This window comes from Etheostoma spectabile, unplaced genomic scaffold, assembly GCF_008692095.1.
Source record: "Etheostoma spectabile isolate EspeVRDwgs_2016 unplaced genomic scaffold, UIUC_Espe_1.0 scaffold00019258, whole genome shotgun sequence".
Taxonomy (NCBI): Eukaryota; Metazoa; Chordata; class Actinopteri; order Perciformes; family Percidae; genus Etheostoma; species Etheostoma spectabile.
The window spans coordinates 1-12,546 of record NW_022604777.1 but is presented as its reverse complement, the minus strand read 5'-3'; the positions used below and the strand labels follow the sequence as shown (position 1 = coordinate 12,546).

The following is a 12,546-nucleotide window of genomic DNA, read 5'->3' as shown; positions in this document are numbered from 1 at the left end:
CCTCCGGTTCATTTTACATTGATAGAAACTGCAAAGCAGGGGGGGGCAACTAGTCAAGGAACAGCAAGAGACTTGGTATTTAAGAATACGAACTGACTATTTGACAGATGTGTAATCTGTCATGTCCTGCCTTCTGAAGCTCTAGCCAGGCGCCATTCCTCGCCTAAAACAATATGAGTCATTCCAGTAAGTGAAAAGGAAAATCACATCTACAAAGATAAATTTAATAGATGTGACTCCCTGATGGTCTAGTGGCTAGGATTCGGCGCTCTCACCGCCGCGGCCCGGGTTCAATTCCTGGTCAGGGAATGGTAAGTGCTTGAAAGATTCAGGTGTAAGATTTGAAAGAATAAGTTTGCGGACTTGGTTTTGGTTGATTTGTCAAATTCTTCCATATTAATTTAACGCTAGAGCCCCAACACAACCCCAACCCAAAATTACATTTAACCAATGATTTTCATATCAATTATTCATGATAAGATCTCCAATGCCTCTCAGAGTATATGACTTTTGTATCTGTCCTCTGTGTGTTCTCCTTGTAGGAGACAACTGCTGATTCCATGCATCCAGGGATCTGATGATCACCTGCCTCTAAACCTCGCCAAACATCTTTGAGAGAGACAGAGGGTCAGAAACCGCAGAGGGCTCGCTGATTCCACTCTGAATTCCAAACAAGGAAGGAATTTCAAACTGCGGGGGTAAGTTAAAGTTTCAATTCTGTTGGATAAATTATTTATATTGGACATTGAGATGGTTTGTGAGACAAATATTGACTGTGATTCAACTGAGGGATTTTGTTTTGTAAAACTTTGGGTTGTGTACAAAACAGGAAAGAAGAGAAGCTAGTTTTTTTTCTTTTGTCTGTAGTGCTCTATTCTGTCAGGACTTAATTCTATCTCCCTCACCTCTTCTTTTTTTTCTTGTTCGGGCTATGAAAGAAGTATTATGCTTTTGGGTTGTCTGTCCATCTCTACATCAGAATCAGAAAGACTTCATTGATCTCTGAAGGGAAACTCTTGAAAAGACTGCTCCTTCGAGCCAGATTTGAACCAGCGACCTAAGGATTTCAGATTTATACCTCTACAGTCCTCCGCTCTACCAACTGAGCTATCGAAGGGCGACAATGTATAAGAACACACTTCCCATTCTTGTTGATGTAATAACACAGGACCACCTGGAGGGATTTTCTGAATCATCAGGGGCTGTAGCTCAGTGATAGAGCGCACTTCCAGTCTCAATGCCCAGATGTATTACAAGATTTGAAGTGAACATTGCATTGCCCAGTGATGGTGGTATAGTGGTGAGCATAGCTGCCTTCCAAGCAGTTGACCTGGGTTTGATTCCCAGCCATCGCAGTAGCTTTCTGAGTGGTGTTACTTGCTTTTTTTTTTTTTTTTTACAGGAAGTCAGCAAAAAGTTTACTTGCCCAACCTGATTTGATAAAACATTAGATCTCTTTGGGCTGCACGATTATGGCCAAAATTATAGATCAATATGGAGATCACAATTAATTATCACAATTTAATAATAATTTAAAAAACTCTCTGCCATCGGAGATTTTTTTTTTTGACAGTCAGCTGCCCCCCCAGCCCCCCACCCCCTCTCTCCCTTTCTCTCTCTCTCTCTCTGTCTCTCTCTTACTCACACACACACACACACACACACACACACACATCACACATACCTTTGGGAATTAGAAAAAAAAAAATAAGAACCAAAAACAAAGTTATTACTAAATACAACAAACAACAACACGAGCGCAAATGACTAGGAGCCAAGTTACCACAATAGTGCATGTAATGATCTGGCGCTGAAGAGGCGGTCAGCCCGGGTTTATGTATTGCAGTGGGTGATGAGTAATGAAGAACAGCTGAGTGGATGACGGAACGTAGATGGAAAGCCACGCCTCTAGATCCCCTGGAATGCCCTCACGGCAAGACAGACAGAAAATTTTGGAACTGATGATGTATCAGTCATTTTGCTGGTGGTTTCTTGTTCACAGCAACAAGCTTGATCATTGACATACAGATGCACGCCACGTATCACAAAACTGTTGGTTGGGCCTTATGTATTTGCTTGTATTACATCAAGTGACCTGCATACCAATGACCGTCAGAGATTAATATGTACATGGTTTGCAGAACTGTACCTTCTAATAGAGGTAAGGCAAAAAAGAGTGATGAAGAAGCCAAAAGACAAAATAGGGAGAGGAGTGCCGGATCTGTTATTGTTTTTAGGAAGCAGATTTACAGCTATACACTTTTCAAATCAGTGTCTCACCCTGGCCGCCATCAAAGATGCCATTTGAACCTCCAGAAACTTGCAGGTAAGAAAGCACATGCAGATCCCCTCGTGGCTGTGATCAGGATGGCTGCAATATCTAAGTAGTATGTGTTTCATGATTGTACTTTTGTTTTTGAATGGTACATGAACATATTTTAAAGAGTGGTTTTATATCTGTGCTGTGAATTTTGACAAATTGTTTTGATCACTTGAGGTATTTCAGTGAAGTCTTTGGTCTTGGACAGTTACCTTGTAATCTAAAACTGTATATCCTATTGTCTCTGGAACAATAGTTGGCAGTTGGAGGATTAATGGCTCTTTACAGTGAATATGCAAAAGAAGATGTTCACAAATTCAGCCCAGGTAAATGCTCAGCCCATACCTTGCTGAGATTGTTCCTTGTTAACCTGAGGTTCAACGATGGTGAAATCTTCCTTTCCAGCACTTTGGAGTAGAAAATCAACAAATAATTGTGATAATCTCCATATTGATCAAACTAATCGTGATTATCCCTTTTGCCATAATCGTCCAGCCCAAAGAGATCTAATGTTTTATCAAACCAGGTTGGGCAAGTAACCTTTCTGCTGACTTTTTGTAAAATAAAGCAAGCAACATCACTCAAAGAAAGTTACTGCAATGGCTGGGAATCGAACCCAGGTAAACTGCTTGAAAGGCAGCTATGCTCACCACAAGGTTCACTTCAAATCTTGTAATACATCTGGGCATTGAGACTGTGAAGTGCACTCTATCACTGAGCTACAGGCCCTGTCAGAAAATCCCTCCAGGGGGTCCTGTGTTATCACATTCACATGAATGGGAAGTGCGTTCATATACTGTGTTGCCCTTCGATAGCTCAGTTGGTAGAGTTTCCCTTCACAGATCAATAAAGTATTTCTGATTCTGATGAAGAGAAGGACAGACGACCCAAAAGCATATTACTTCTTGCCAAGACAGAACAAGAAAAAAAAGAAGAGGTGGGGGAGATAGAGTTAAGTCCTGAAAGAATAGAGAACTACACACAAAAGTTGTTAAATAGTGCCAAGTGTCACCAGAAGATTGAAAAACTATCTCCTCCTTTCTCCTCCTTTTGTACACAACCCAATTTTACAAAACAAAGTAACTTTCCCCGAATCCCTCAGTTGAATAACAGTCAATATTTGTTCTCACAAACCATCTCAATGTCCAATATAAATAATTTATCCAACAGAATTGAAACTTTAACTCACCCCCGCTGTTTGAAATTGCTTCCTTGTCGTTTGGATTTCAGAGTGGAATCAGCGATCCCCCTTGGTGGGAAAATGCAAAGACATAACAAATTCAGTTGTCTCCTACAAGGAGAAGACACTGAGGACAGATACAGAAGTCATATACTCTGAGAGGCATTGGAGATCTTATTATGAATACTTAATATGAAAATCAGTGGTTAAGGTAATTTTTCATTACAAGTTACTGTTTGAAAAACTGAAAGAATTGTTATTGGATAGAGGCAGATGAAGTGTTTATGACTCATCAATGATGACAAAAGGATACATCTGCTGTCGGGGTCTGACTTAAAGGAAATGGTACTCTTTAAAAGTGTAGGGGTTCTAGCAATAAACTAATAAGGAAGAATTTGACAAATCTTAATCAACCAAAAAAAAGCCCAGGAACTTACTCTTTCAACTTTTAAACCTGTATCATTCAAGTCTTGACCATTCCCTGACCGGGAATTGAACCCGGGCCGCAGCGGTGAGAGCGCCGAATCCTAGCCACTAGACCATCAGGGAGTCACATCTATCACGTTTATCTTTGTAGATGTGAGTTTCCTTTTCACTTACTGGAATGACTCATATTGTTTTAGGCGAGGAATGGTTCCTGGCTAGAGCTTCAGAAGGCAGGACATGACAGATTACACATCTGTCACATAGTCAGTTTGTATTCTTAAATACCAAGTCTCTTGCTGTTCCTTGACCAGTTGCCCCCCCCTGCTTTGCAGTTTCTATCAACGTAAAATGAACCGGAGGATGGAACAATTTGGAGGCATAACAGAGAACTAGCTTTACAAAGCTGCCGTGACCCGGATTCGGCCCGGTATTGCTGCGGCCACAACACAGAGTACTAACCACTATATGATCACGGCCACTTGGTACCAGTAGGGCCTTGTTGTTGTGAAAGCATAGTGGGAACTCTGAATATGAGCTCTACTGATATTTTCCCGCTTTCACAGATTGTGGACTAATAAATGAAAATTTCATGGATGGTTTATCTAGCACTGCTGATTCTGTCCTTCAGGGAAAAAATATTTTTTCAAGGAAAGATGATTAGCAAGCAAAAACAGAAAAACAACACCAGGAGCTTGATTATTGCGTAGTTGACTGACACCAATAGGCTTAGATTACTTTAATTACTCATCATTTGGCTCTTTATAGATGTACATTTTCTTTGTAGAGTTGTTACTGGGGGTAAAGTTGGAAATGACGAACAAGGGATTTAGTCGCTAAGACAGTACGACTAGCCAGGAGTCAAACCTAGAGTCCAAAGTCAGACTCTTTATCCTTGCGCCAAAGCGGGGATCAACAGTCTCATAGGGGGGTGGAAGAAGAGGAAAAAGGGGAAGAGAGAGGGACGAAGGAAAAAGACGAAATAGAGAAAAAGAGAAAAAAGAGGAATGAGAGAAAAGATGAGAAAGATGCTAAATTACACACAAAGGAAAATCACATCTACAAAAATAAATCTGACAGATGTGACTCCCTGATGGCCTAGTGGCTAGGATTTGGTGCTCTCACCGCCGCGGCCCGGGTTCAATTCCCGGTCAGGGAATGGTCAGAACTTGACTGATACAGGTGTTACATTTGAAAGAGAAAGTTCCTGGACTAGTTTTGGTTGATTTGTCAAATTCTTCCTCAGTAGTTTAAAGCTAGAACCCCGACATTTTTAAAGAGTACCATTTCCTTTAAATCAGCCCCCCGACAGCGGATGTATCCTTTTGTCATCATTGATGGGTCATAAACACTTCATCTGCCTCTATCTCAATAACAATTATTTTCATTTTTTCAAGCAGTGACTAAACCCCTAACCAACATTTTTAACTGAAAACCAATGTATGTGAGTGTCAAATAATGTTATTGTTGGATTCACGTCCAAATTTTGACATTTTAGTGCAACGCAAAGGTGCATAACAGATTGCTTTCTACTTACCTGGAGCGATGCAAAGCAGGGGTGGCCAACTAGTCAAGGAACAGCAGGAGACTTGGTATTTAAGACTACAAACTGACTATGTGACAGATGTGTAATCTGTTATGTCCTGCCTTCTGAAGCTCTAGCCAGGCGCCATTCCTCGACTAAAACAAATGAGTCATTCCAGTAAGTGAAAAGGAAACTCACATCTACAAAGATAAATTTAATAAACGTGATTCCCTGATGGTCTAGTGGCTAGGATTCGGTGCTCTCACCGCTGAGGCCCGGGTTCAATTCCTGGTCAGGGAATGGTCAGGACTTGACACACTGTACAAAAAAATCTGTAATTTTACATACATTTTCCTGTTAACTTAACAGATTATTTCTATTTTTTTTAAATACAGAAAAACCCAATAAATTACAAAAATAAACTGTGAATTTAAGGGACAACTAGCACGTGTAAAACCACCTTTGGGAGTGGAACATGGATGTGTAGAGATGGGCTTTCAAACAATGCACCTTTTGACATTTTGACATGTCACAGTGGGAAAAGCAAAGGTAGAAATAAAAAATGAATTATGGCTCAACTCAATTTACATTTTTACAGTAGACATAAGGCATTACAAAGTCAAGAAACTAGGTGCTGATAGTGAAGGGCAAATTAAGCTTTGGTGAAGTACTGAACCACTTAGAGGAATTGGTTTGAAAATGGGTTCATTACTAGAAGCTTCAGTAACAGGGACCTCGCCTGGTGAAGGGCCAAGGCTGCATCCAAATGATCCCGACAAGATAGTGGACAGGAGGCTTTAGACTAGTGACACTCACGTGTACTAACAATGGGACAGCATTCTTTTTAAAATAAAGATTGATGGATTTGTGTATTGTATTATTGGGTATTAGGTAAAGAGTGCTTTGGGAAACAGAGGATGTGCTGGGAAAATATGGCACAATTTGGGTGTGCTTGTATAACTATGGCGGGGTATGTGGGACAGGGACCACTCATAATTTTTTATTAAGGAACATTATTTTTTCCACATTATTGGACTGGAAAACTCTGACTGCTGTTTGTGCACATGCACCAAACAAGAGTTTGGAATATTCTGCCTTCTTGGAGACCTTGAATAGAGTCCTGTATGGGGCTCCAGAACTCCATAGTTCTGCTGGGGGACTTCAACGCACACGTAGGCAATGGTGGAGATACTTGGAGAGGCTTGATTGGGAGAAACGGCCACCCTGATCTGAACCAGAGTGGTTGTCTGTTGGTGGACTTCTGTGTTAGTCATGGATTGTCCTTAACAAACACCATGTTCAAACATAGGGTGCTCATAAGTGTGCGTGATGTACGTGATGATTATCATTTTGGCCATAATTGTGCAGCACTAACTCAGAGTTCTGCATTCATAATGGACTGGAGGAAACGTAGTATTGGTTGAATGTACTTTTAGATAGATAAATAGATACTATAGATAGATAGATATATACTATAGATAGATATATACTATAGATAGATAGTGGATACGATAGATAGATACTATAGATAGATAGATAGATACTTTATTCATCCCGAAGGAAAATGTAGTGGTAAGACAACATAACATGAACACATATTCACACATATACACAGTGCACTCTCTTGAAATATTAACACTTCTTTGGACCTTTTTATGTTACTGTACTTTATTATTGATTTTTTTCCAGTTTCTTGTAAAATTTGGACTATTTCAGGATTTTCTTTATGAAAAATTGAAGTACTGTGTGTTGATATGCAGAATGCATTCAATGATAGTTCCTGGTATGGCCACTAGAGGGGCATACTGGTTTACAGATACAAGGTAAACTACAGGAGAAGATCTAGAACCAGCGAGGTAAAAAACACATGTAGGACGCACATGATGTTGCTTGTTCAATAAAGTCGAACACAAGTTCATTGTTGACTGGACAACGGTTTATGAGTGAGTTCATAAACACAACATGGTACCAGGAGTAAAAACTGGATGTTGAAACGCTTGCTTAACCGAAGATGGAGACGCTACGGCCACCGGAGGGACTGAAACTCGTTGGAAATGTGGACTGCAATTGGAAGTCTTTCAAGCAGCAGTTTGAGCTGTATTTGTCCGCCACGGGAATGGACAACAAGCCAGGACCAAGGAAAATTGCAATTCTGCTCACGGTCGCGGGTCCCCAAGCCATGGAGGTCTTCAACACATTCGAGTTTGCAAGAGCTGATGACAAGAATGACTACGGTAAAGTCATTGAAAAATTCGACGCATACTGCTCCCCGAAAAAGAACATTGTATACGAGAGGTATGTGTTCCGGTCACGAATGCAACAGGCAGGAGAGACGTTTGATTGCTTTATGACTGATTTAAAGCTGAAGGCACAGTCATGTGATTTTGGAGATTTGAAGATTCCATGGTCCGCGATCAGATAGTTTACGGAATACTTGACAGGAAGACGAGGGAAAGGATGCTGAGAGACGATAAGCTAACTTTGGATGAGGCTGAGAAAATATCCATGCTAGTGAGCTAGCACAACAGCATGCAAAGACGTTTGCTGACACGAGTGCATCGGTAATGCACGAGAGCGCTAACGTAGCGGTCGTCAGAAATAAATTGAAAAGAAATAATCACAGAAAACCAACAACAATGCAACAGGTTGCAAACGATGTGGTGGCAAACACGAGCCAAGGCAGTGCCCTGCATATGGCAAAAGATGTGCAAAATGCAATGGAAAAATCATTTCGCCAAACAGTGCCTTACTAAAGATAGATCAAAGCCAGTGAGGTTAGTTGAGGAAACAGACCTGAGTGAGACGTTCTTCATAGCCATGGTGTCATGTGAAAATGCAAAGAAAGGGCAAGCCACAGAGGCACATGAAAGGCACACAGAAGATGAAAACTGGGTAGTTTCACTTCCAATAAATGAGCTTTGGTAGCTCTGAGAATTGACACGGGTGCTCAAGCCAATCTGATCAGCATGACAGAAATCAGGGTTATGAAAGAAAGCCGAAAATATTCAAGAAAGCAGTGCAGCTGAAAGATTACAACGAAAAGAAATAGAAGCAAAGGTCAGTGTAGGCAAGAGTGACAGTGAAGAACAAAGAATACAGTGTGATGTTCTCTGTGGTACCTGAGGGTCGTGAGTCGCTGATAGGAGGGGTCCCATCAAAGAAACTGAATCTGGTGAGAAGAGTCTACCAAATCAGCTGTTCAGAAGCTGCGAGGGCACACACAACAGCACAGTCGACTCTGTAGTGCAACGTTTTCCTGATGTGTTTATGGGCTGGGTTGTCTACCCTACACATATTCAATTCAATTGAAAGAGGATGCGCAACCAGTTATCCATGCTCCAAGGAGAATCCCAGCTCCACTTAGGGAGCGCCTTAAGAAAGAACTGGACAGAATGTGTGAACTGAATGTGATCACTAAAGTAGAGAGCCTACAGAGTGGGTTAACTCTATGGTGTGCGTAGACAAAAAGAACAAGAACAGAGAACTAAGGATTTGCATGGATCCAGGAGACTTAATAGGAACATAAACGTGAGCACTACCAAATACCAAAACGTGAGGAAATTGCAAGTGAAATGGCAGGTGCAAAGTATTTTTCCAAGCTGGATGCAGCGCAGGGATTCTGGCAGATCCAGTGATGACAAAAGCTCAAGATACTGCACATTCAATACGCCGTACGGTCGATACAGATTCTTACGCATGCCTTTTGGCATAATCTCAGCATCAAGATCTATCATTGAGCGATGGACAACATGCTTGAGGGTCTAGAAGGAGTGCGATGCTACATCGATGATTTAGTCATATGGGGTCCCACCCTTCAGGAGCACAACGAGAGACTGGCAAAAGTTCTCCACAGGGTATCTGACAATGGACTGAAATTGAATCGTGCAAAATGTCAGTTTGGTGTGCAAGAAATAACATTCCTCGGAGACAAGTTGTCCGCTGAAGGAATTGAGCCGGATACAAAAAAATAAAAGCAATCTGTAGCATGCCCCCCCACAGACAAGAAAGGGGTACTCAGAATAATGGGGATGATCAACTTCATCGGCAAGTTTATACCCAACTTATCTGTGAAAACGTCAGCACTGAGGAACTACTGCACGACTCACAGAGTTTCAAGTGGACACCAAGGAATGAGCGAGAATGGAATGCTCTCAAGACAACTTTGACCAAGTCCCCTGTGCTTGCGTATTATGATCCAGCAAAAAGACAGAAGATTTCAACAGATGCATCAAAAGATGGCCTGGGAGCTGTCCTCCTGCAGGCAGAAGGAGATGGCTGGAAGCCAGTTGCCTACGCTTCGCGATCAATGACCAAAACTGAAACTAAATATGCACAAATAGAGAAGAATGCTTGGGATTGGCATATGGACTAGAAAAATTCCACTGCTATGTTTACGGGCTTCCTTCTTTCACTGTTGAAACAGATCATCGCCCTCTGGTGTCAATCATCAAAAAGAATCTCAACGAGATGTCGCCCAGGATCCAGCGACTCATCATGAAGCTGCAGAGGTATGACTTTGAGTTAATATACACTCCGGGCAAACATCTAGTGATAGCAGATGCGCTGTCACGAGCGCCAGTGATGAGTGAATTGTTTCCACTGAAAGTGAAATTGAAATCACATCAACATGATAGTTGAGTCTCTGCCAGCATCTGATGTCAAAGCAAAGCAAATACTGATGAATTGGACAAAGATAAAGAATTGCAAGCAGTAATCACAACATGCTGACCGGATGGTCCGGGGTTCCTGTCCTAAATATTATCACATCAGAGCAGAGCTAAGTGTGGCAAATGGACTGTTACTGAGAGACAGCAGAATTGTCATCCCACACAGCCTTAGGCCAGAGATACTTAGACAGCTACATGAAGACACCTTGGAATTGGAGAAATGCAAAAGGAGCCAGAAGCGCCGTGTATTGGCCTGGCATTATGGTGACATAGAAAACATGGTTGGAAAGTGGAGACGTGCAACAAGTACCAGAGCGCAGGCAAGGGAACCAATGATGATTCCAGAACTTCCAATGCACCATGGGAGAAAGTTGGAACTGACCTGTTTCATTGCAATGGAAAGGACTACTTGCTAGTGATTGACTACTACTCTCGAACTTCCCAGAAATTGCCCTGCTGTCAAGCACAAGTGCCAATACTGTCATTATGCATGTAAAGTCCATATTTGCCCGGCATGGAATACCAAAGACTGTAGTAAGTGACAATGGTCCTTGTTACAACTGCAAAGAATGGATGCAGTTTGTGAGCCACTATGGCATTAATCACGTTACATCCAGTCCTCAGCATGCACAGGCAAATGGCAAAGCTGAAAAGGGGGTGCACATCATCAAACAGATTCTAAAAAAGACCACAGACAGCAAGTCAGATCCTTACTTAGCTCTTCTGAGCTACAGAGCTGCCCCGCTTGAATGTGGTTTATCCCCAGCAGAACTGTTAATGAACCGCAAATTACGCACAACCCTTCCCTTGCACAGACATCAAGGACAACACAGGGATACAGACTAAGTTGGAGAAACATGAAATGGAAACAGAAACAACGGTATGACAAGTCGACAAAACCTCTTGGTCCACTTGTCAGGGATGACGTGGTACGAATCCGCGATCAAGATGCGTGGAACAGGAAAGCAACTGTTCTCCAGGAGATCGGACCTAGATCATACAAAGTGAAGACTGAAGAAGGACACGTGTTAAGAAGGAACCCGCCGCAGCCTTCTAAGAGAAAAGAGACTTTCACAGAGACTGAGATTGATCCTGATGTCTCACTACAAGCACAGCATCAAAGGCTGACAATGATGGACATTACAGGAGGACACGAGCAGTGTTCAGTCGGAATGGCCTGTCCTGAGACGATCTGGGGCGCCAAACAAAAAGACCTGATAGACTGAACTTGTAAGAGTATGGACTGAAAATGGTTCACTATTAAGAGTGAGAAAGAAAAGTTTGGTTATGTAAAAAAAAAAAAAGGTTGTTTAAAACTGTAGATATGCTTGTCAGAGTTTAAAGTAAGCATCAGTATGTTAGATCAAGTAAATAGTAACGTAAGTATCAGTGCTATTAGATCTACAGAAAGGGGGATGTGTTGATATGCAGAATGCATTCAATGATAGTTCCTGGTATGGCCACTAGAGGGGCATACTGGTTTACAGATACAAGGTAACTACAGGAGAAGATCTAGAACCAGCGAGGTAAAAACACATGTAGGACGCACATGATGTTTGCTTGTTCAATAAAGTCGAACACAAGTTCATTGTTGACTGGACCAACGGTTTATGTGAGTTCATAAACACAACATACTGTGAAGAAATTTTGCAGTAAAAGAATTAATGCTTTAAGAAACAAGCACCATAGACTGCTAATCAGCCTGTTAGCTTCTGTCCAAGGCTGCTAGCATATAAAACACCTCTCAAACTGACTAAAGACACGGAAAAATTACATTAAATCAGACAACACAGCACAAATTAGAAGAGAGCTGAGACTTTAACGCTAGCAGCTAGTAGTTAGCCACGAAGCTAACGGCGGAGCTAGTAGTTATCCACGAAGCTAACAGCGGAGCTAGTAGTTAGCCATGAAGCTAACAGCGGAGCTAGTAGTTATTCACGAAGCTAACAGCGGAGCTAGACGTTAGCTTCGTGGCTAACAGCGGAGCTAGAAGCTAGCCACGAAGGTAACCGCGGAGCTAGCGGAGGAGCTAGCAGTTCATGAAGCTAATAACGGAGCTAGCAGTTAGTCATGAAGCTAATAGCGGAGCTAACAACGGAGCTAGCTGTTAGCCATGAAACTAATTGCGGAGCTAACAACGGAGCAGCCCGGCGTGTTAACGCATGCCCGCTCGGGCTTCTATTCGCTTATTGTTCGCACGCACTCTGGCTGCCGTGTAACAGAAACAGTTATTAAGATATTACCTGAACACAAAAGGCCGCCGCCTGCATGTCATGTAAATAATCACTACTTTAGTGTGTATAGAGCAGCATATCTCCACCAGACTCCATGTATAATCACTACTTTTAGCGTGTATAGAGCAGCATATCTCCACAGACTCCATTAAATAATCACTATCTTCTAGCGTGTATAGAGCAGCATATCTCCACCA

The 12,546-nt window shown here is 41.9% G+C and overlaps 2 non-coding genes across 2 annotated transcripts; both read right to left on the bottom strand.

The window, feature by feature from the left end:
• Positions 1-1,029: 1,029 nt before the first annotated feature.
• On the bottom strand, positions 1,030-1,117 carry trnay-gua (transfer RNA tyrosine (anticodon GUA)). Its single transcript is given in 2 exon segments — positions 1,030-1,065; positions 1,081-1,117. It is a non-coding gene; the product is annotated as a tRNA-Tyr (tRNA).
• Positions 1,118-3,977: 2,860 nt separating this feature from the next.
• Positions 3,978-4,049, bottom strand: trnae-cuc (transfer RNA glutamic acid (anticodon CUC)). The gene has a single exon. It is a non-coding gene; the product is annotated as a tRNA-Glu (tRNA).
• Between the last annotated feature and the right edge of the window lie 8,497 nt (positions 4,050-12,546).